We start from the raw sequence: 23,165 nt of genomic DNA on the forward strand, positions 1-23,165 counted from the left end.
GAGCACTTTGAGAAATGCAATGAAAATTCTATTTTAAAGATTTTAATAGGTTTGAAATAATTATTGCAGGCTCAGTGCTGTCACAGCAGTTGTTCACAGCATACATTAACGATTTGTGTAAAGGAATTTAATGCAATATCACCAAATTTGCAGATGACAATAAGCTGAGTGGCAGTGTCTGTTGTGGTAGGATGCTCAAAGGCTGCAGAATGACTTGTGTAGACTAGCTGAGTAGCCAATACTTGCCAAAAGCAATATAATATGGATAAATGTGAGGCTACCCGTGTTGGTCGCAAAAACTGGAAGGCAGATTATTATCTAAATGGTGGCAGTTTTGGAAAATGTGAGAAGCGCCTAGGAGTCACGGTGGAGCTTTCCTGCTCCTCAGATGCTGCTTGACCTGCTGTGTTCGTCCAGCTCTACACCTTGTGATCTCGGATTCTCCAGCATCTGCAGCTTCTTTTAGCTCAGTCACTTGCCTGCCTTACGTGTCAAGAGAAGGTTATGTTTTGCTCCTCCTCTAGAACATACATTCAAACACTGAATAAGAAACATTTCTTGCGCATACTTGACAAACTCCTCTCCATCGGATCCCTTAACACTATGACAGTCCTTGTCTATGTTTGGAAGTTAAAATGCCCAACCATTATCACTCTATTACTCTGATGGAAAACAGATCTCCTTATAAATTTGCCTATCAGTTTCCTGCTGACTATTGGTGGTAGTGGCGCTGGTGGTGTTGGACCGGGGCTGGTGAGGTGCTGGGGTGGAGCTTTCGGAATGAGGGGTACATCAGGTTCCAAGCAATCAAGTGGCGATAGGAGACTTGACTCCCTTCTCTCGTCAGAGGCACAGACAAACATTTCTGAGGCCGGCAATGAAGATTGGCATGCAGGTGCAACAAACAGTCAGGAAAGTTAATGCCATGCTGGTCTTCATAGCCAGAGGATTGGAGTATCAAATTAAGGATGTCTTGTGCAGTTATACAGCGCCTTGGTAATGTCACACATTGAGTATTGTGTGCAGGTTGGTCTCCCAGTCTAAGGAAGAAAATTCTTGCTGGAATTTTGAAGAATGAGGCGGGAATCTCACAGAAACATATAAAATCCTGATGGGTCTGGACGGGTTAGATGTGGGAAGAAAGTTCCTGATGTTGGGGTATCCAAAATTAGGGTTTGCAGTCTAAGAGTAAGGAAGAAGCCATTCAGGGCTGAGATGAGGAAGAAATTCTTCAATCAGTGATTGCGAACCTGTTGAATTCCCTCCCACAAAATGTTTTTGGGCCCCATTCATTGGATATATTCAAGAGGGAGCTGGATGTGGCCCTTGTGGCTAAAGGGGTCAAGAAATATGGAGAGAAAGCGGGAATTGGATAATGAGATTCCATGATCAGCCATGATCACGTTGAATGAAAGTGCAGGCTCGATGGGCCAAATGGCCTTTTTCTGCACCTATTTTCTACCTTTCTGTATTTCTTTGATCGAAAAGTCAAAGTTCTAAATTGGAAGAAGGCCGATTTTGACGGTATTAGGCAAAATGTCTCAGATGTTGATGGGCACGGATATTTGCAAACAAAGGGGCAGTTGGAAAGTGGGAAGCACTTAAAAAATGAGATAACGATAGGCCAGAGGCAGTACGTTACCATTAGGGTGAAGGGCAAGGCTGGTAGATGCTGAATGACTAGAGAAATTGAGGTTCTGGTCAAGAAAAAGAAACAGGCATGTGTTAGTTATAGACAGCAGGGCTCAAGTAAATCCCTGGAGGAGTAGAAAGGCGGGTAGGAGTATACTTAAGATGGCAAATGGTGGGGGGGAGCAAAAAGGTGACATGAGATCACATTGCAAAGTAGCATTAAGAAAAGTCCAAAGGGCTTCTACAAGGAATAGAGCCCCTTAAAGATCAGCAACTCTGCCTACATGTAGAACTGCAGCAGATGTGTGATAAACTAAACAAATATGTTGCATCAGCACTTATTATAGACAAGGATATCTAAACTAGAGAACTTGGAGAAATAAATAGAGGTATATAGTGCCCATGCTACACAGGATGAGGTGCTGGACGCCCTAAAATGCATAAAAAGGAATAATTCCCCTGGAACAAGATTGGGTGTACTGTAAAACCTGTTGCGGAATGAGGGAAGTGATTGCGAGGTCACTCTTTAAGATGTTTGTATCATTAACAGCCATGGGTAAGGAACCGGAATATTGGAGGTTGGCTAATGTGGTAAGTAAAAGCCAGGGAACTCTACACCAGGAAGCCTGACATCAGTGGTGGTCTAGTTGTTGGAGAGGACTCAGAGAGATAGGACTTTCGTGTATTTTGAAATTCACGGCCTGATTAGAGATACTCAACGTGGGTTTGTGCATGGGAAGTCAACTACAATGAATTAGATTCAGTTTTGTTTTAAACAAGTGACAAAGAGCATTGATGAAGGCACAGCAGTGGATGTGATCAATATGGGCTTCAGTAAGGTGATTGAACAAGGTTCCACATGGTAGGCTCATTAACAAGATGAGATTACAAGGAATACAGGGAGAACTAGCCATTTGGATACAAAATTCTCTCCGTGGTAAGAGACGGAAAGTAGTTTCGAGGGGTTGTTTTTCAGACTGGCAGCCTGTGACCAAATGTGTGCTGCAAGGATCGGTGCTGGGTACACAGTCTTATTTTTGCTATTTACGTCAATGATGTCGGATATCAATACAGGAGGTGTGGTTAGTAAGTTTGCAGATGACTCCAAAATTGTTGGTTTAGTGGGCAATGAAGTTTATCTCAGAGTATAATGGGACCTCGATCAGATGGGCCAATGGGCCAAAGAGTGACAAATGGATTTTACTTTAAATAAATGTGAGGTGCTGCATTTTGTTAGCAAAAATCAGGGCAGGATTTATACGTTAAATGGCAAGAATTTGGGAGTGTTATTGAACAAAGAGACTTTGGAGTTCATGCCCATAGTTCCTTGAAAGTGGAGTCGGAGGTAGACAGGGTATTGAAGAAGCCATTTGGTATGTTTGCATTTATTTGTAGGTGAGGAATGTAGGAGTTGGGAGGTCATGTCGTGACTGTACAGCACAGTGGATCGGCCACTTTTGGAATTTTGCATTCAATTGCGGTCTCCCTGCTGCAGGAAAGATACTGTTAAACTTGAGATCGTACAGAAAAGCGTTGCAAGGATGTTGACAGGGTTGGAGGGTTTGAGCCAAAGAGAGAGGCTGAATAGGCTGAGGTTATTTTCGCTCGAGCATCGAACGCTGATGTGTGACCTTATAGATGTTTATAAAAACATAAGTGACGTGTATCGGGTGAATAGTCAAGATATATTCCCCAGGGTAGAAGAGCCCAAAGCTACACTTGGTGCAGTAAAATATGAGCTGCCAGAGGAAGTAGTGGAGACTGGTACATTTAAAAGGCACTAGAATGGATACACATAAAGGAAGGTTTTGGAGGGATATGGGACAAATGCTGGGAAGTGGGACTGAGTCAGATTAATTCAGGATATCTGGTCGGCATGAATGAGTTAGACCGAAAGGCCATGTTGTGCATCTCTATGATTCTAAGTTAATATTAAAAGACAGGGTATTTTATGATGAACTATTTCCATTGGTTGGAGACTCTACAACTGGTTGAGAATTAGAATCAGAGAAATATTAGGTAGCACTTCTACATAAAAATTTTGTAACTTTCTTCCAGTGAATGCTGGATCAGTTGTTGGTTTTAAATTGGAGACAGATCCAATTTTGTTCAGCAAGGTATCAGAGGGTAAGAGCTAAAGGCAGGTATATGGAGTTAGGCCAGAGATCAGCCATGATGTCATTGACTGGCAGAACAGGCTCAAGGGACTGAATTACCTACTCCTGTTCCTGTGTTCAGTGGAGACACAGTTGGAAATAATTTATTATTTTAAAAATGACACCCAAATGCCCAGATTTATTGCTGCTTCTTTCAAATAGCTATCCCAGGCTTCTTTCTTAATAACCAGGACATTGTTGGAAAGGATTGCTTCCTGCTATTTTAGCATTTAACATGCTAATTTACATCAATATGCTGAAGCTTCATTTTAATTATTTGCTGTCCACCACAACTCACAGTTCCCCAAAGCACTTTTCAGAGACTCAGTGATGTAGTTAGAAGATGTGTTCTCTAACTCTAATTCCAAAACATTTGCCCCAAATCTTGCCCTTTTAGAAAATGGGCACAATATCCAAGGGAAGCTCTCTTCTGGAGACTGGTTTCAAATCCTGATGATTCCATAATGATGGAATTTGAATTCTATATATAAACAAAATCTGGAATTAGAAAGCTAATGATGACCTGTGTCTGCAATACCCATCTGGTTCACTGTTGCCCCTTTATGTAAGAATACTGCCATCATTGTCAGCTCTAGTCTACGTCTAACCTCAGACTTACAGCAATGTTCTTGACTCTCACTTGCCCTCTGGGCAATTAAACATGATCAATAAATGTTGGCCTAGCCAGTGATACCTACATCCCGTTAATACATATTTTAAATGCTGCATTTAGAACCTGTGCTCTCCAACTCCTGTTCCATGAGTTCTCTTGTGACAGTGGCACTTTTGTAACTTGGGTTTCTGCCAAGGAATGTGGAAAGATTTATCAATGTTCTAAGTGTGAATAAGTCGCTTCTCCCACTTCTCATGTCGAGAGCACATTTAGCTTATTCAGTCTCTTCAAGTCACTCCAAGTCACAACCAGGCCATTCTGGGAATTCTATCTGAGACCGCAACTAACTTATGTGGATATCACTGAATTTATTTCTCTTTCTGCTCAAGGCGCCCTTGCACAAACTCACATTGTGTACTGTTCTGTCTTGATTGATCACTCTTGTGTGTTTCACTATTTTCAGCAGAGACTAGAGATCGCCTTGTCCATCAACAATTCTACCCTTATTTTTTGTATTGCATGTGTCCTTTTCTTCCACAAAAAGTTGAATTTGTACCCCTTCAACTCCCAAAAGACTTGTTTATCTTTCCAGTTACCTGGTCTGTCCAGGTCTTCTCAAACTGTTAGCACCTTCTGTGTCGCTAACTCACTTTTCAACTTTTGAGACATGTTAAATTTTTGGAGGTAGACACTGTATAGCCAAATTCAGAGCATATTTGCATTGCATCCTTTTCCGATAATAGTCATTTCTTTTGTCTTCAGTCTTTTATACTCCAGAATCACAACAGAGAAAAGGTGCTCTTGCCCATTAAGTCTGCACAGACATATCTTCACTAGTCTAACTTTTCTACTCTCTGATCACAGTCTTGAATGCTATGACATTTCAAGTGCTCATCTATGTACTTCTTAAATATTTTAAAGTTGCCTGCTTCTTCTGCCTTCTCAGACAGTGTATTCCAGAATCCCGCCACATATGGAATGGAAAAGTATTCCTCAAATCCCTCTAAGCCTCTGGCACTTCATTTTAAAATTATAAATACCACCTCCCACATCCCAACAATTATTCAATCTTCAACGAAGGGAACAGCTGGTTTATATCCACACTGTCCATAGCCCTCATATTCTGATACAACTCTATCAGGTCCCGTCTCAAACTTCCCTGCTCCAAAGATAACAACCTGACATTACCTAGCCTAGCTTCCTTGCTGAAATGCTCTATATCAGGCAACATCCTGGCGAATCTCCTCTGCAGCCCCTCCAGTACACAATCTCAGCAAAGCAATCTTTCCTACTCAGCGATACAATTCACATTTTTTTGGGGGGTCTTCCAATTCCATTGTCCTTCTTCTATAAAATGCTGAAATTTTATCTCCATCACTCAGTTAATCCCAGATTGGAGAACACTTCCTCCCTTCTCCACTAGATCCACCATTTTCTTTGTGTGACTGGGGATCAGATCGACTTTTATAAATCTTCCAAATGAGGCCAATGATCCTATTCTTATGGCGAACTGACTCTGTTGATTCAAAACTTCAAATAGTGATCAGTTCTCAGCTCAAAGTGGCACATATGAGGATTTTTTCCCCCACCAATAAACAACTTCTGCTGTCTTTCTGATACCAGGTCTCTGGATGTCCTGTGGTGACTGATCATGTCACATTAGTTATTCAGTGTAAATTTTAGATGCCCTTGTGCTTGAGTCGGTACACAGGCTTGTGAAAGTACATCAAAACCTGTGAGGTCTGCCTGCTACATGCAACAAAATCTTTATCAGATTTTGGTCTTTGTGGTTTCTGTGTTGTGTTGCCACTTACCGTAAACTTCCATGAATAACTCTTGCTCCAAAATATGCATAACATCATGTTATTTTTCAAGAAAAAGAAAAGCATATTGTTCTTTTTGATGACTCTATTGTAATCTTGTTCTCACATTTATGTGCAAATGGCATATCCCCTTGCTGTGGGATGAGCAAGGAAAATTTAAACATTTCGATAGCAGATGATAGATTTGTAGTGATATGAGTGAATTAGTAATCCAAAAGCCCAAATTACAAACTTCAGGAAATGGACACAAAACGCAGCACAGAAATGAGTATCATTTAATTCATTAACACTCAACGCTTGTCACAGTAATCTTAGCAATTATGTAAAAGCAATCAATTCTTGAGAAAACACATTTGATTCATCATTAAGCTGGTCTTATTCAGGCTGGTCTCCATCGAACATTGTCTGGTTCACTTAAAAGGGTTCTGGCATAGGATCAGTTCAAAGGCAATTAGAGACACCCACTTAGAACATAGAACATAGAACACTACAGCACAGTACAGGCCCTTCGGCCCTCGATGTGGCACTGACCTGTGAAACAAAACTGAAGCCCATCTAACCTACACTACTCCATTATCATCCATATATTTATCCAATGACCATTTAAGTGCCTTTAAACCTGGTGAGTCTACTACTGTTGCAGGCAGGGCATTCCACACCCTTACTACCCTTTGAGTAAAGAACCTACCTCTGACATCTGTCCTATATCTATCAGCCCTCAATTTAAAGCCATGTCCCCTCATGCTAGCCATCTCCATCCAAGGAAAAAGGCTCTCACTGTCCACCCTATCTAACCCTCTGATCATCTAACATAAACAGTAACACACACACACACACACACACACACACACACACACACACACACACACACACACACTTGCACTCACAAATGTATGTGGAGTCATATACACGCACAGAATAACATGCACACTTGTGTGAAAATACACAACAAAGGTCCATAATAACAGTACACACTTGGTCTAACACACACTGTAACACAAAGTTACACACACAGACACACACACACACACACACACACAAACACACACACACAGACACACTAACACATGCACATGCAGTAACACACATAGGTTAACATATCCACGGGCAGTAATGCATACATACACACAAAAGCACACGCACATATATTCTCACCTATCACAAACATTATGGGACCTAGTCTCCAGTCACAGAAACAGCTTTCTATCTCCCATCATCACCACCAGCTGTCTCCTACCACTGTGGTGGAGATGCCAGTGTTGTACAGGGTTTTGCGAAGTCAGAACTCACATGAAACCAGGTTATTGTCCATTGGATTGATTTGAAATCACAAGCTTTCGGAGCACTTCTTTACCTAACGAAGGGGCAGTGGTCCAAGAATTTTTTAATTCAAATAAACCTGTTGGTCTATAAGCTGGTGTCATGTGACTTCTGACTTTGCCCTACCTCTAAGCCAAAAGACAGAGAATATTTGCTTAGTGGGAAAATATCTAAACCTATATGTTAGAACTAGAGTGATCAGAGACAAGCCAACGAAGGATTTTTATCATCCAATTTGTCTTGTCATTCTGGAGCACTCACCTGCAATACTCTGGTAGATCTAGAGTTCAACAACAAATAACAGAACGTATAGTTTCTTCAGTCAGATCAATTACTGCAGAGGCTGTAAACAAAAATGCTGGAAATCAGAGCTCTGATAAGCGTCAGCTGGACTGGAAAAGTCAGCTTGCTCTCTCTCCATGAATGCTACCTGACCCGTTGTGATTTAAAGCAGTTTTTTGTTTTCAAGAGAGATTCGTCAGTTTTTGTTTTGTGACTGTGTGTGATTCTGGGTGATCGTTGGTGGTGAGAGTGTGTGTGTGTGTGTGTGTGTGTGTGTGTGTGTGTGTGTGTGAGAGAAGTAAACAAAAATTTAGGATGACATCCTGCTTTATTTAATACTTAACCCTACTTGCAAAGCCAATTACCACATTTATTTTTTGAAGCATTTTATCACCTACTACCTCCAACAGTGGGCGAGTATGTGAACAGATTCCACTGCTCCTGTGCCTGTCTTCAAATTTTATCCCACAGGTATCACTTCCCCCTCCTTGTTATTTCTTCCAATGTGATAACTTTCACAGGTTAACCTACATGTCCGAGTGTCTCTACATTTAAACAGCTCTACCTGTGCCCTCACCCTTCCCAAAATCGACAAGATTCATCACTTCGTAAACTTTTAATTACACCATGAAAAACCATGGTCTGGATTGGTACATGCAACAAGAATTGTAAAGGATCTAATGCTGACATCTGGAAAGCTCTGCCGTATCTTTCTCTCAGGTCAGAAAACCATCCATTCAAGCTCTTGGAAATCGGAGCAGGACTCTTGAGCCTGCTATACCATTCAATAAGATCATAGCTGATCCAACATGCCCACTATTCCGCCCTTTACCTGTCACCCTTGGTTCCTTAAGTTATCAAGAATCTTTTGACTGAGACTTAAATAACAACAAGGAATTCTGAAAATGCACAGCCCTCTGCGAGGAGAAATCCCTCCTCATCTTGGTCTTAAATCGGTGCCCCTTTGCCACTCTATGAGCAAAAGTGCTTACAGTACTCCAGATGTGGCATCACCAGCCTCTTGTATATTTACAGTAAGGCTTCCACACACTTATTGTCCAAACTCCTTGAAATAAGGGCCAGCATTTCAGAAGCCAGCCTGATTACCTGCTACATCCTTGGTGCTAGCTTTATATGTTTCATTTCTCTCAAGTGCCTCTGTTGCAAATTTTTTTTTTTGCAGCTTTTCTTGTTTAAATCATGCAATTTCAAAATCTGATTGACTAAGTTCCCCACACGGCACCTGTACACCAATCACCCTTTTAGTAACATGTTCATCCGTTCACTGTAACATCTGTTTTGTGGAATTCAAAACGTTTTTTAACCAGCTGAGCTTTATTTTATTGCTAGATTTTGTTTAAGTCAGCATGGAGTAGTTGGGATCAGAACATGGGTCTTGTAGATCAGAGGTAGAAACACTACTACTGTACCTTCTGGACTTTATGGGACCTGTGGTTGTCCTTTTATCGTACTATATGTCACTTCATTAAAACATGAAGCTAACTGGTCAGAAAACTTTTTTCCATTTGACCTTCTATGCTGGTTGACCTCCAAAACCCATGCTTTTGCAAATCAGAATTAATATTTTCTATCATACCATAATCTGGCAGCTTTCAGCCAGTCCAATGTTCTTCATTCACTTGTGGGATGCAGGTGTCGCTGGCTGGGCCCAGCATTTATTGCCCGGCCTTAGTTGCCGCTTGAGAATAGAGGGGTGAGCTGCCTCCTTGAACTGCTGCTGTCCACCTGCTGTGCCGTTTGGCACCAAATTCAAGGAATTTGAACCAGCGACCATGAAGGAATATCGACACAGCTGTATGTCAGCATGGTGGGGAACATGCCTGGAATGTTGTTCCCATGTTCTCTCAACCTTTATCTTTCTCTCCCACAGCTCTCTTTCTCTCTATCATTGCAAGAAAAGACTCGTCATTATATCTCCCTTTACCTTTCCTTCCTCAATCCGCATTTCCTGAATGCAGCAACATCGCTGCTTTTTGGTGCCAAAAAAGAACAGATTGGGGAATGGGATGTAGGATCAAAAAGAGACAGGGAACGAATGGGGGCTGTTCTCCTGCGTACTCTGGGGGGCGGGGGGTGGCGGTGGGAGGGTTTGCGAGAAGAGTGTACAGTAAGTTTAAACAGTTTGTTGCCCTTGCTCTTCTAGATGGAAGTTACCATGTGTTCGCAAGGTGCAGCAGATGACCTTCGGTAAATTTCTGCTATGTGTCTTGTGGATAGTACTCACTGCTGCTTCAGTGGTGAAGGCAGTGAATATTTGTGGCGCCAGTCAGGTATGCTGCTTTGTCTTCACTGGCGTCAAGCTTCTTGAATTTTGTTAGGGCTGCCCTCATCCAGGCAAGTCGGGAATATTCCATCATACTCTTGACTCAAGTCTTGTAGATGGTGAACAGGCTTCAGAGAGCAGCCTACCTGATCGCTGACCAGCTCTTGCAGGCCCCTGTATGTCTTGATATCACATGCTATATTTAGTCATACATTTACAAATTCCCTAATTTGGTGTCCCTTAATGTCACTCAATGTCTTCTGTTGCCATTCTATCAGCAAATTTATTCATATTTGTCTCTTCATCTGTCTTCCTTGTTTTTAGGTGAGGAGAAATAAAAAAACTGTCGATTTTGATTTTGCTCAATGACACTGAAGGAAAAGCGATATAATTTCAAGTCAGGATGGCGAATGCCTCGGAAGAGATTTTCAGAGGTGATGTTCCCGAGTGTCTGTTGCAGTTGTCCTTCAAGATGGAAGGAGTCAAATGTTTGGAAGGCACTGCCTAAAGATCTTCAGTGAATTTTTGCAGCACTTCTTGTAGGTTGCTGCTACCGAGTGCTGATAGTGAAGGGGCAAGTGCTTCTGGTTGTGCTGCCAATCTAGTGGGATGCTTTGTCCTGGAAATGTATCACTGTTCCTTCAAAATCCTGGAATTCCCTCCCTAACAACATTGTAGGTCTACCTCCAGTACATGGTGTGCAGAGGTTCAAAAATTCAGCTCAAGGGCAGCGGGGAAGGGCCATAGAATACCGGCCAGCGAGGGGCTCCCACCTCCTACAAGCGATTTTTTTAAAGAAACTGCTGCTTTGAACTGCCTTGCTAAATGAACAGCTTTGCATTTTCCAGTATTATAATCCATTTGTCAACTCTTTTGCACACATTTGAGTTTTTCAAAAGAGAATTGGATAATTATCCGAATGTGAAGGACTATTACAGCCTGAGGGGTAAGGCAGGCAATACAGAATACAAACAAATGAGCAACAGTACCGACGCTGTCCTGTAAGCCTGTCCCTTCATTTAATAAATCACTGGCTGTTGCGATTTAAAACTCAACTCTACATTCCTGCATATTCTCCAAGAGCCTTTCATCCCTCTGTGAATCAAAAATCTATTGACCTCTGCCTTTAAGCAAGATGATTCCCAAAGACTCAAATAAGTCACCTCTGAGTCTGCAAAAGGATGCACATATAGCCTGTCTATCTTCCCTCAAAAGGCAATCTGCTCATTCCGAGTATTTATCTAGTATAACCTCCTGTGAACTGTTGCTAACGCAATAGAGTAGCTGGATCATTTTTTCTATTCATTCATGGAACGTGGGCATCATTGGCTTGGCCAGCTCTTGAAAGAACTAACCCTATTCTCCGTTCCTATCAACATAACCTTCTAACTTCATTCCTTACAAATATATATCCATCTCTGTCATGAAAAGCTCTTGTGGAATCTAACCCTACCACTGTCACAGGCAGCGTAGTCCAATTCCTAACAACTCTGAGTAACATTGTTTCTCCTCATCACACTGCTAGCTCCCTTACTGACAATCTTGAAGTTGTGACCCTTAGTTCCTGACAAACCAACTCATGGAAGCAGAATATCCTTCTTTACCATGTCAAAACTATTCATAATTTTGAACACTTCATTAAGTCAGCTCTTAACTTTCTCTGCAGCAAGGAGAATAACTAATTTTCTAATTGTTCCTTTTTTTCTAAAATCCTTAATTCCTTGTATTATTCTGGTAAATCTCCTTTGCGCGCTCTCCAGGGTATTAGCATCCTTCCTTAAATAATATACCCAGGATTGAAGAAAATAGTCCAAATATGGTCTGGCCAATGATTTATAGAGGTGTAGCAAAACTTCCTTGCTTTTATACTCTCGACCTCTATTTATAAACTCAAGCATTCTATAAACATTGTATCAACTCTTTCAACTTCCCTGGCTAACTCCAGAAAATTATGTTTGTGAATCCCAAGATCCCTCTGCTTCTGTATTCCCCTCAAAGTTGTGCTGTTAAGTCAGTATTGTCTCTACTAAAATGCATTGCCTCAAATTTTTCTGCATTGAAATTCGTTTGCCAGGCATCTGCGCATTTGGCCAACTAATCAATGTCTCTCTGAATTCACTCAGTGACATCCTCGCAATTCATTTTTCGCCCAAGCTTTTTATCAACCGTGCAAATTTATAAATTTTGTCCTCAATACACATCTCCAAACTGTTTATGTGAATCAGCAAAAGCAAAGTAACCCTGATCCCTGGAGAACACTGCTTTCAACCCGTCTCCAGCCTGAGAAATGCCCATTTAAACCTCTCGAGTCAACTTCTAATTCATCTGTTAAGGACTCGTCGATCCTAAACATTTCGAATGATCTAACCATCCTGCTCCATGGCACTATTTCAAATGCTTTCTGAAAGTCCAAATACACATCACAGCATTTCTCTTATCCATTATCTGTGTTAGCTCTTAAAGAACTTATTTATAATTGTCAGATATGACATGCCCTTAACTAAGCCTTGTTAGTGTCTAGTATGAACTTACTTTTTCTAAGTGTATATTTACCTTATCCCATACTGTGGTCTCCATCAGTTTTCCCACCATTGGTGGCTACATAGTAAAATATCAGCTGAGAAAGTGAGTGAAGAGGGCAGTGAAGAGGATCACATGGAGCAGAAATGCCAGTATCGTCAGGTTGAACCAGTCGACATGCTTCTATATATTTATCTATCAGAAGTACTCATGTGATTCCAATCTGTCGCTTCCAATCCCCAAGTTTTCAGCTTCCTCAATTTGCTCGTCTATTTGTTAGATGCTCTTAGATGTTCTCACTCATAACTTTCACACACAAATGATCTGCATTGTCTCTTTGTTATTTGGAGAAATCGTTACCAGTTGCTCTAAAGGGAAGAACCAGGAGACGGAAACTTAAATTAGATGTCAAAGAGACCAAACATGACAACAGCGATCATTTTTACACTTAGTGAGTGATTAGGGTCTGGAATCTATTGCCTTCATAGATGACAGCTTTCAAGGGGACCCGGGGGGGGGGGGGGGGCAGACTATTTATACAATGATTGAAAGAATTATCTATCTATTTTAGACTTCTAAATCTTAAGACTACAATCGTTACAGGTACAAATGAGAAATTATTTTTAGTTTCAAAGGCAACATTAATTTTATCTGTCACAATGATTTAGGCCAAGAATAAATTTCGACAAAGGTTTTCCAAATTCCAATCCGTGGTTCAATAGCATGGGTACATCAAGCACTGGACATCTCTCTCTCGCCTTTACCTTCTGTTTTCCTCTGTGCCAAGCTACCTGCTTCTAATTCTGTTTCATTCTCTACCTTTCTCCACACCCCCTCCCACTACTCTCTCCCCCATCGTTCTCTCTTTCCCTCTGTCTTTCTCCCACCTGTCTTTCTTGTTACCTTCCTTCCGTTCTCGTTATCTTTCCCAATCATTCTCGATATCTGTCTTCCCCATTCATTCTTTTTATCTTCTCCTCCTCTCATTCTCGCTATCTTTCTGTCCCTATTCTTGCTAGATCCTTCCACTTCATTCTCATTATCTTTTCACCCTCCCGTTCTAGCAATCCTTCTCCCCCATTCTTTCTCCCTTCCCTCCTCATTCTATCAATCTTTCTCGACCTCTCTGTTCTCTCAACCTCTATCTTTCTCTTCCACAGCTCTCTTTCTCTCTGTCATTGCAAGAAAAGACTCGTCATTATATCTCCCTTTACCTCTCCCTCCTCAATCCACATTTCCTGAATGCATCAACATCTCTGCTTTTTGGTGCCAAAAGAGAACAGATTGGGGAATGGGACATAGGGTCAAAAAGAGACAGGGAATGAATGGGCGCTGTTTTCCTACCTACAGGGGGCATGGGGGGGGGGGGGGGGCTAACTGCAGGAAGAGTGCACAGTTAGGTTAAACAGCTTGCTGACACCAAAAAGCATTCGTAGTATTCACAGAGTTCATAGAGTCTTACAGTCATATAGTCACAGTGTAATTGTGTCATACAACATGGAAACAGAACCTTCAATCCAACTCATTCATGCCAAAATTGCCAGACCAAATTATTCCCACGTGCCTGCTTTTGGACCAAATCCCTCAAGTCCTTTCTTATTCATGCACTTATCCAAGTGTTGTGCCTATACTTGTATCTACCACTTCCTCTGACTGTTCATTGCACACCCAAACCATTCTCTGTGTAAAACATCTGCTCTTCATGTCCCTTTTAAGTCTTTCTCCTCTCACCCTTAAAGCATGATGCATAGGATTGAGCTCGCGGGAAAAGATCTTTGTGATTCACCTTATCTGCACCGTTCATGATTTTCAAACTTCTATAAGGTCAACCCTCACTTTCTAAGCACCAGTGAATACAAGTCCCAGCCTATCCAACCTATCTTTATAGCTCAAACTCTCCATTCCTGGCAACATCCTGGTAAATCTCATCTGAACCCTCTCCAATGTAATAATATTCTGCCAATAGTTCTCCAGGGGAAGCCTTACCAACGCCCTGTGAAACCTCAACGTGACGCCTCGACTTCTACACTCAACAACCTGATTAATGAAGGCGAGCGTGCTAAACGTTTTCTTAACTATCCTGCTGATGCGTTGCAAATTTCAAGCAATAATGTATCTGAGCCTTGGTTTCTCTGTTCAACAACGCTACCCACAGCCTTAACTGAACAATTCTTGCCCCTGTATGCTTTACCAAGTAGCAATGGAATACTTTGAAATGAAGAGTGATGCAAAAACTATCCGACCCCCAGCTTGAAACTTAAAAGAAAGTAAGAAAGAAATGTATAGGTAGAGATAAAGAAACTGTTAAATAAAGTTGGGGGTTTTATTTTTGTTTCTAAGACTTGGAATGAAGAATGTGGCCAAAGACTTCTCAAAACATAGGGCTAATGGTGATTTAATCTGAGGAGTACTCAAGCAAGGCGAGAGTATGATGACACTGTGGCTTTAAGAGGTTTATTTTTTTCCTGTTTCTTTTTAAGGGACGTTTTCATGCAGAGGTACGAACAGTCTACTCAGAGGCAAAAAAGTAAACGGTTTGTGAGGCCTTGGAGTTTTTTCCCTAAGTTGGAAAAATAGAAGGAGCCTGAAAGGGTGTAGTCAAACACACATGGAACCAGGATATTTAGCTTTTATATTCGGCTGTTACTGTTGGCATTTTAAAGAAGTGTTAGTTATTTTTACCTCTCACGGGTACAGCTAAAACCTAGGAGTTCCCTTCCTGCTCCTGAACTTGCATGTGAGAGCATCTATTTTGTGAATTTGCCTTTAGCCAAGGGTGTGTTTATGGGATGTTACTCTATTGGAACAGTTAATTAATTATAGCCACTGTATCTATTCTATTTTTTCCATTAGAGCTAAGCTATTCTAATTCTGTCTTTCTTTTGTTGTATTTTCAATACAGTGAATGAATGAAGTGTGTTTTGCTTTAAATCCAGGAGTTTGACCAATCCAATTGTGTCTGGAATGCAACACCTTTCACTTACCCTTAAAAATAAAACAAAAAATGTTTGAGTCTAGACTGTCTTCTGAATATTTGGAGAGAATTTGGTCAAGTCCATAACAAGATGTTCAGAAGCAGAATCTTTCACAATAACCTTAGCTGGAGTGACTGCCCATTCTTGTTCTCAGTGTGTGACAATCCAACCATCCAGCCAACTCGTAAAGCCTTCAATTTACACCAGTGTTAAAGATTGAACTCAAAATGTAAAACTGCATTTGCTCTAAATCAGATAAATACAAAAGAATGCTGATGACACTCAAATGGTCTGAAAAGGAAACAGACTTAAGACTTAGAATTTCGTTAAAAGTGGGAGATATTAGAGAGTAAATAAAACAAATATCTGTGGCTGTTGACAAACTGAAACAAGAATAGAAATTGCTGGAGAAACTCAACAGGTTTGACACTATCTGTGGAGGGAAAGGAAAAAGAAATGTTTCAAGCCCAGTGGCCAGAGTACAGAGTTCTGAAGAAGGATCACCGGACGAAAAACACTTATTCCGCTTTCTATCCACAGATGCTGAGTTTCTCCAATTCTTTCTGCTTGGGTTTCATATGTTAGACAGTAATGGTTTTAAACCAGTGGTGCGCCCAATAAAATGGATAATCTCTCAACATGAGTCCCTTGTTCTGAATTAAGGTCAGGGTGTTTTTGAGTTGTTTTTAGTTATTATTATCACATGCATCTAAGTTCTGTAATTTTTTTGCGTGAAATCCAGCCATTGTGACATACAAAGGCAGAAAGATCATATGCTGAATGATTTGAGCAAGGAGTGTAAGATTATGGCTGTAAAGAAGGTGTACAAAAACCGACATCAGCATTCAATTTGAAATTGGATTCCCTACAGTGTGGAAACAGGCCCTTTGGCCCAACAAGTCCACACCACCCCTTGAAGCAACACACCCAGACCCATGCCCCTATAACCCACACACCCCTGAACACTATGGGCAATTTAGCATGGCCAATCCACCTAGCCTGCACGTCTTTGGACTGTGGGAGGAAACTGGAGGAAACCCACGCAGACACGGCGGAGATGTGCAAACTCCACACAGACAGTTGCCCGAGGCTGGAATTGAACACGGGCCCCTGGCACTGTGAGGCTGCAGTGCTAACCACGGAGCCACCGTGCCGCTGAAATGTGCTAAGTTCACTCAGAAGTCTAAGAGGGAACGTTTTCCTGAATTCAGTGTTCATAAGAAGGCACACTTTAAGCTCACATTGGGTGAGGAATCAATACATTATCTCAATAACAGACATCAGAGTCCAAATAAATGATTTTTTTTTCTACTTGGCACGGCTTTACTAATGAGATCTACATAATCCTTTCCCTTGGCCCTGAACATGTACAATCTATTTCAATGACTTGGATGCAGGAATCAAAAATCGAAAAGCCAAATTTGCCAAAGACACTGAAATAAGTGGAAATGTAAATTGCAATGAGGAATAAAGAAATTTGCAAATGGATATGGATAGCGAAGTGAATAGACCCAAATTTGCCCAATGAAGTTTGATGCAGATATGTGAGATTTGGCCAGAGGAATAGAATTTCAACTTATTATCTAAATAGAGGGAAATTTCACTGTGCTGTGATGCAGAGGGATCTGTATATCCTCCTGCATAAATCACAAAGTAATTATTATGCTGGTAATTCAGGCTGAATTGCCTACTGCTGTTCCTAGTTCTTACGTTCTTAAATTCTGTGTTAGCAATCTTTGAAACATCTTCTACATATGTCACCTGCCACAGTTATCTAAACCAGGAGCAATTTGCCAGCAAGTGCAGTGTTTTTTCATGCTCATTTTTACACCATGAGCACACAATAATGAAAACTTCCAATGTTCCTGCCAATTAACTATAACTAGACGATCAATAATCAGAGGACGACAATGCACCTATCAGCACGGCAGCACGGAGGTGGCTCAGTGGTATAGCACTGCAGCCTCACAGCATCAGGGACCCAGGTTCAATTCCAGCCTCGGTCAACTGTCTGTGCGGAGTTTGTACATTCTCCCCGTGTCTGCGTGGGCTTCCTCCGGGTGCTCCAGTTTCCTCCCACTGCCCAAATGTGTGCAGGCTGGGTGGATTGGCGTACTAAACTACCCATAGTGTTCAGGGGTGTGTGGGTTATAGGGGGCTGGGTCTGGGTGGGATGCTCCAAGAGGTGGTGTGGACTTGTTGGGTCAAAGGGCCTGTTTCCACATTGTAGGGAATCTAATCTAATCTTAAAGTCAATCTGTCAAAGTAATTTCTATCTTTCGTTTCTCTGCCTCTGTCTCCCCTTGACAGTAGTCTTTTGCACTTTTTCCTGCTCCCCCACCCCAGCATCAAAATTTGTGATGCAATATTTGAGCCAGGAAAAACAAATCTGTTATCATGAAGAGTGACCAGACACGCTATTAATTCGGCTCTCTTCCCAAAGAAGCTAACAGCCCTGCTGAGTTTCTCCAGAAGTTTCTGGCTTTGTTCCACATCACCAGCCTCCACTGTTCTTTACTTGAAGTAATTATTGAATTGTTTCATCCACATCTGTTCAAACACTTTCATGATTCTCTTTCTATAGTTACTGTTGACAACACTTTCGCCCACATTTCAGATACTATTGTTCCACTTACAGCTGCTTGCTCTGAAATAAAAATACCCTCCCTGTTGATCTTGCTCATCTTGTCAATGATCTTAAATCTGTTCTCTCTGACGACTAATCCTTTTTCCCCTTGGGATGGATTCATTTGAAAATTCTCCCCATGTCCACGTCGGTTTCGTTTGGCTTTCCTCCCACAGTGCAAGGATGGTCAAGTTGGGTATATTGACCATGCTGAAAATTGCCCTGTGATGCCCAAGGATGTGCAGGTTAGGCTGGTTAACCATGTTAAAAACCAATGCGGGATTATGGGATGGGTGAGTCTGGGTGGCTTGCTCTTTGGAGGATCAGTGCAAACTGAAATAGGCTGAATAACATGTTTATGCACGGTAAGTTTCTATGATATTAATGCTCAATCAAAATAATTCATGATTTTGAACCGGCCAATCATGTTTGCCCTGAAGTGTTTTCTATTCTAAAGTGAACAATATTAGCCTAACAAGATAATCACCCACCAGAACTATTTCAGTCCTCGTCAATCTCTTTCGTGCCCTCTACAAATTATTGATGTAAGTCCCAACTCAAGCTCAGATATAATGGACATTTAGATCCAAATCTATCTCATTTACTGTTCGGAAGAATGGTCTTCAGCGAAACCCTGTGAATTCGTTCCAAAAATTTTATATACACTCTGCCCTGATTGTTTTTTAATGGAAGTGAAATATCACAGGCACACTTCACGAATGCAGGCTGACCCGCATCCAGAGCTTAGGCACTCAGTAAAAACCAAATGCGGATGCTGTGAATCAGGAACAACAACAGAAATTGCAGGAAAAGCTCAGCGGGTCTGGCAACATCTGTGAAGGAAAGAAACAGAGTTAATGTTTCACAACTGAGGGTCACCAGACCTGAAACGTTAACATTTTTGTTGTTCCTTAGGCACTCTGTAAACGTTGATAGATCCTATTTTGACATTAAATCTCTGGATGGCTAATGAAATGTGATTCACCATCCTTAAATTCTCTCAAATCTCTTAAAATCCTGGACTGCCAGTCTGTGAAGATTATTTGGTCTTAAATGACTTTTTTTGTGTATTTTCAACATTGCACAGAAGGTTGCACAAACTATGGGAAAACAATGCCCAAATGTTCAATTTTTGGGAAGCCCAACCAAGTGGATACATGCCATCAGACACCTAATGTGCGCATTGTAAGTATTGGACAGGTTCCCAGAAGGCTGATGGGGTGGAGGGGTGGCCTCGTGGCATTATTGCTGGATAACTAGTGCAGAGACCTAGGTTATGACTAACATTTGAATCACGTCTATTGCAGGTAATTGAATTGAAACTGCACTTTGTAAAAAAATCTGAATAGGTTTAAAAGCATTGACCTAGAGATTAATGATTACCATTATTGATCGCCACAAAGAGAACAATCTCATCTACTGATGCCGTTTAGAGAAGAAAAGCACCATCTTTACCTGGCGCAGCTCAGATCCCTGGATTCATCATCTTATGCCAACACCACTCAGTCGTTGCCTATCCTGTACTAATCGATGGATCCGCTATGCTTTGGAATCAATACCATTGATCAAATCCATTATTATTGCTAGGGCAATAATAGCCTCTCCCTGATAACAAGGTGTAGAGCTGGATCAACACATTAGGCTAAGCAGCATCAGAGGAGCAGGAAGGCTGATGTTTTGGTTCGAGACCCTTCTTCAGAAATGTGTGTCTCTGATTCCACACATCGTGGAAACTGTTTCAGTGAATGATGCAGTTACATGTCTCCTATTTTTCTATTTAATTGATCCCCTAACTGCAGTTCCTATTATCTCGAATAACCTCTCCCTGTCTTGTATCAATGTATTTCTTGAACTGTTGTTGTACAAATCATCACCTCACTCTAGCTGTTTGATGTTACCTGTCAGTTCTTGTCGTTATCCATTCACGTTGAATACCACTATGTTTCATATACATAATTTGTCATATCCAGGGCTATGAATGTGGATAGCTCAGACAATTGAACGTCTGGCTTTGAATCTGGGGGCTCAGGGCTCAAGCCCGTTTTTGCGTACAGCTTTGTTGGGAGGCCATGCCCTAGTGGTATTATTTTAGGGACCTCGGTAATGAGCTGGGTTTGAATTCCTTTATTGGATCAAACACCTATAATACAGAAATAGGCCATTGAGTCTACACCATGCCGTCCGAACAGCAACTCACCCCAGAGATAATAGGAACTGCAGATGCTGGAGAATCCGAGATAACAAGGTGTGGAGCCGGATGAACACAGCAGGCCAAGCAGCATCTTTAGATGCCCAAAAGCTGACGTTTCGGGACTAGACCCTTTTTCTGATGCCCTTTTTCTGATGAAGGGCCTAGGCCCGAAACATCAGCTTTCCCACTCCTCTGATGCTGCTTGGCCTGCTGTGTTCATCCAGCTCTACACTTTGTTATCTCGGATTCTCCAGCAGCTGCAGCTCCCATTATCTCTGGGACAAAGTTGTTACCGGTTACATGTGAATGTTCTTGCATATTTACGGGATGGAGGAAGCTTTGGGAAGATAGACCAACAGAAAGTCTGTCTATTTTAAAACATCAAAGCATATACTGTCAGGTTTTATTTTTCCTTTAAAATCATACGTAGGACGTGTGTCCCGCTGGCTGAGACAGGGTTTATTGCTGTCCCTCTATGCCCCTTAACAATGTGACGGTGAGCTGCCTTCTCAAACTGCTGATGCCCATGAGCTGTACGTAGACCCACATTGCCGTTAGGGAGGGAATTACCGGATTGCCCCCTCGCGACAGTAAAGGAAGGGTGATATATTTCCAAGTCAGTACTGTGAGTAGCTCAGCTGAGAGCTGGTAGTAGCTGGTGATCCCCTGTATCCACTATCCCTTCTCGATGGAAGCGTATTGAGGCACCTCAGTGTGCATAGAACCAAAATTGTTTCAACTGCATATTCTGTCATTTTAAATCGAATGATTGCTGTCCTCATACCGTATTCCTTCCCCGAATTTGGTGTTGTAAATTTTAACACTGTTACAGCTGTGTTGAGATTCCTAAGAATGAACTTGCTGCAAGGAGTCAGATCATATTTTAAAGTTACCTGTGTCATTCTCAAGTTGATTTTTTTTTTAATGTACACTTATAAATGTGATGTATCAATTAAATCGTTGGGGTGCCGAGGGAGAGACAAAAAGCAACTTTCAATACTTCAGAAAATTAGTGAGGGGCGGGAAATTGAAAAGAGACAACTATGAACCCTGCAGAAGGCCAGTAAGGGGTGGGAGAGATCAAAGGGACAATTCACAATCCTCGATAAGATTTCGAGTTACACAATAACGTTCAGCACTCAGGTTTAGTTTAAAGCAGAGATCTGTAAATATTTGAATGCCAAGCTTATTTTTGAAAGGCTTTTTGCAACGCCGATATTGAGCTACATAATTTTAAATTGTTTGTCCTTTGTTTCACTGTTATATCACTTTAGCTTCCATACAGAGTTACTCAGAATGTGTTCTCCTCCTGGGTTTTGGAACAATGCCATCAGATTGAGGAGAAAACTCTCAGATTACGCTTGTATGAACTTGAATTTGGGGTGGATGTTGATGGTGGAAGGAGTACAATATGTGTAATGTGTTATAGCTGAGTAAAGTCTTGAATCTGTATTTTGCACAGTTAACTCTTGATCTCTTGTCACTCTATTTCCATCACCTCTTTGATTTGTTTTTTTGAACATTTAGCCTGCCATTAACCATCTCCTTTCTGTTTCCTGTCTCCTTTCAGCATATGAATTTCATCTGATGGAGGGAATCCACTGCCAGCAGCAAATGAGGAGTCAGATAGCATTGTTCTTTCCATGATTCAGTCTTCCACCTTCATGAAAAAGCGCAGTCTTACCCTCAGCGTCCAGGATTCAAGCCCCACAAAGAACATAGATTCCAGCAATGAAAACATCATCTAATTAATGCGATGCTTTCCTGGTATAAACTGATATTAGAATGGAAGAAATGTGTGTGCGGCTCCCTCTGTTGCTGTGTGTGTACTTCTCTTTCTCTCTCACTCTAGGTCTGTTTGTGTGTATATTTCAGGGACTGTGAGTGTGGTGTGCATCTATTTGTGCTTATGTATACGTCTCCCTCCGCCTGTCTGTGTGTTTCCCTGTGTGTCTCGCTCTGTGTGAATTGTCTGTGCGTGTGTCTGTGTGATCAGGTCTACCTGCAATGGGACACATTTTGTTTTGGAAGGGAAGTTGAAAAGAATGAATTAAAACATGATGATTCAAAACCTTAGTCTCTCTCTCTATATATAGATAGATAGATAGATATACATATATCTATACAGTCTTTAAAATGATGTAATGCCACCCTCCGCTGCTCCTTGACCACTGTGCCAGCCCCAGAATTTTTGCGTGGTACTGGCCCTTTTTCTCTCTAATGGTCAGGCCTGCCACCAGTTACCGCCTAGCTCCCTTTCTATTGGTCAGGTTTCCCATCAGTCAGCGTCCCTCTCCCTGTCTATTGTTCAGACTTGAAGTCAATCATCACCCCACTCTCAGACTACTGTTCAGACCCGCGGACAAACACCACTCCGCTCCCTCCTTATTAGTCAGATTTGCAGTCTGTCAGCTCTCCACGCCCACTCAAATGGTGGGACCTACAGTCAATCCATGCCCTGCCCACTTTCTACTGATGTGGAGGTGCCGGTGTTTGACTGGTGCAGACAAACTCAGAAGCCACATGCCACTAGGTTATAGCCCAATAATCAGAATAATCAGAAATCACAAATGTTCCGGACTCTGCTCTTTAACTAGGTGAAGTGGAGGGTAGCGCACAGGCACAGAATTTATATTCAGGGAGGTAGTAGCAAGTTAACTTCAGGTGATTAAGGATGTCAAATGACAATGGCAAGATAATCCCAGATAATTAAAACAGTCAAAAGATAAATACAAATAGTGTG

General features: G+C 41.6%; 1 long non-coding RNA gene across 2 annotated transcripts in view; it reads left to right on the forward strand.

The window, feature by feature from the left end:
• LOC125449625 (uncharacterized) overlaps window positions 1-22,395 on the forward strand; it is a 71,100-nt gene extending 48,705 nt beyond the window's left edge. For both annotated transcript variants that reach the window (XR_009443452.1, XR_007246940.1), the window contains one exon: window positions 21,993-22,395. This is a non-coding gene — a long non-coding RNA (uncharacterized LOC125449625). The remainder of the gene's footprint in view (window positions 1-21,992) is intronic.
• Window positions 22,396-23,165: the final 770 nt, after the last annotated feature.

Source organism: Stegostoma tigrinum, chromosome 46 (genome assembly GCF_030684315.1).
Source record: "Stegostoma tigrinum isolate sSteTig4 chromosome 46, sSteTig4.hap1, whole genome shotgun sequence".
Taxonomy (NCBI): domain Eukaryota; kingdom Metazoa; phylum Chordata; class Chondrichthyes; order Orectolobiformes; family Stegostomatidae; genus Stegostoma; species Stegostoma tigrinum.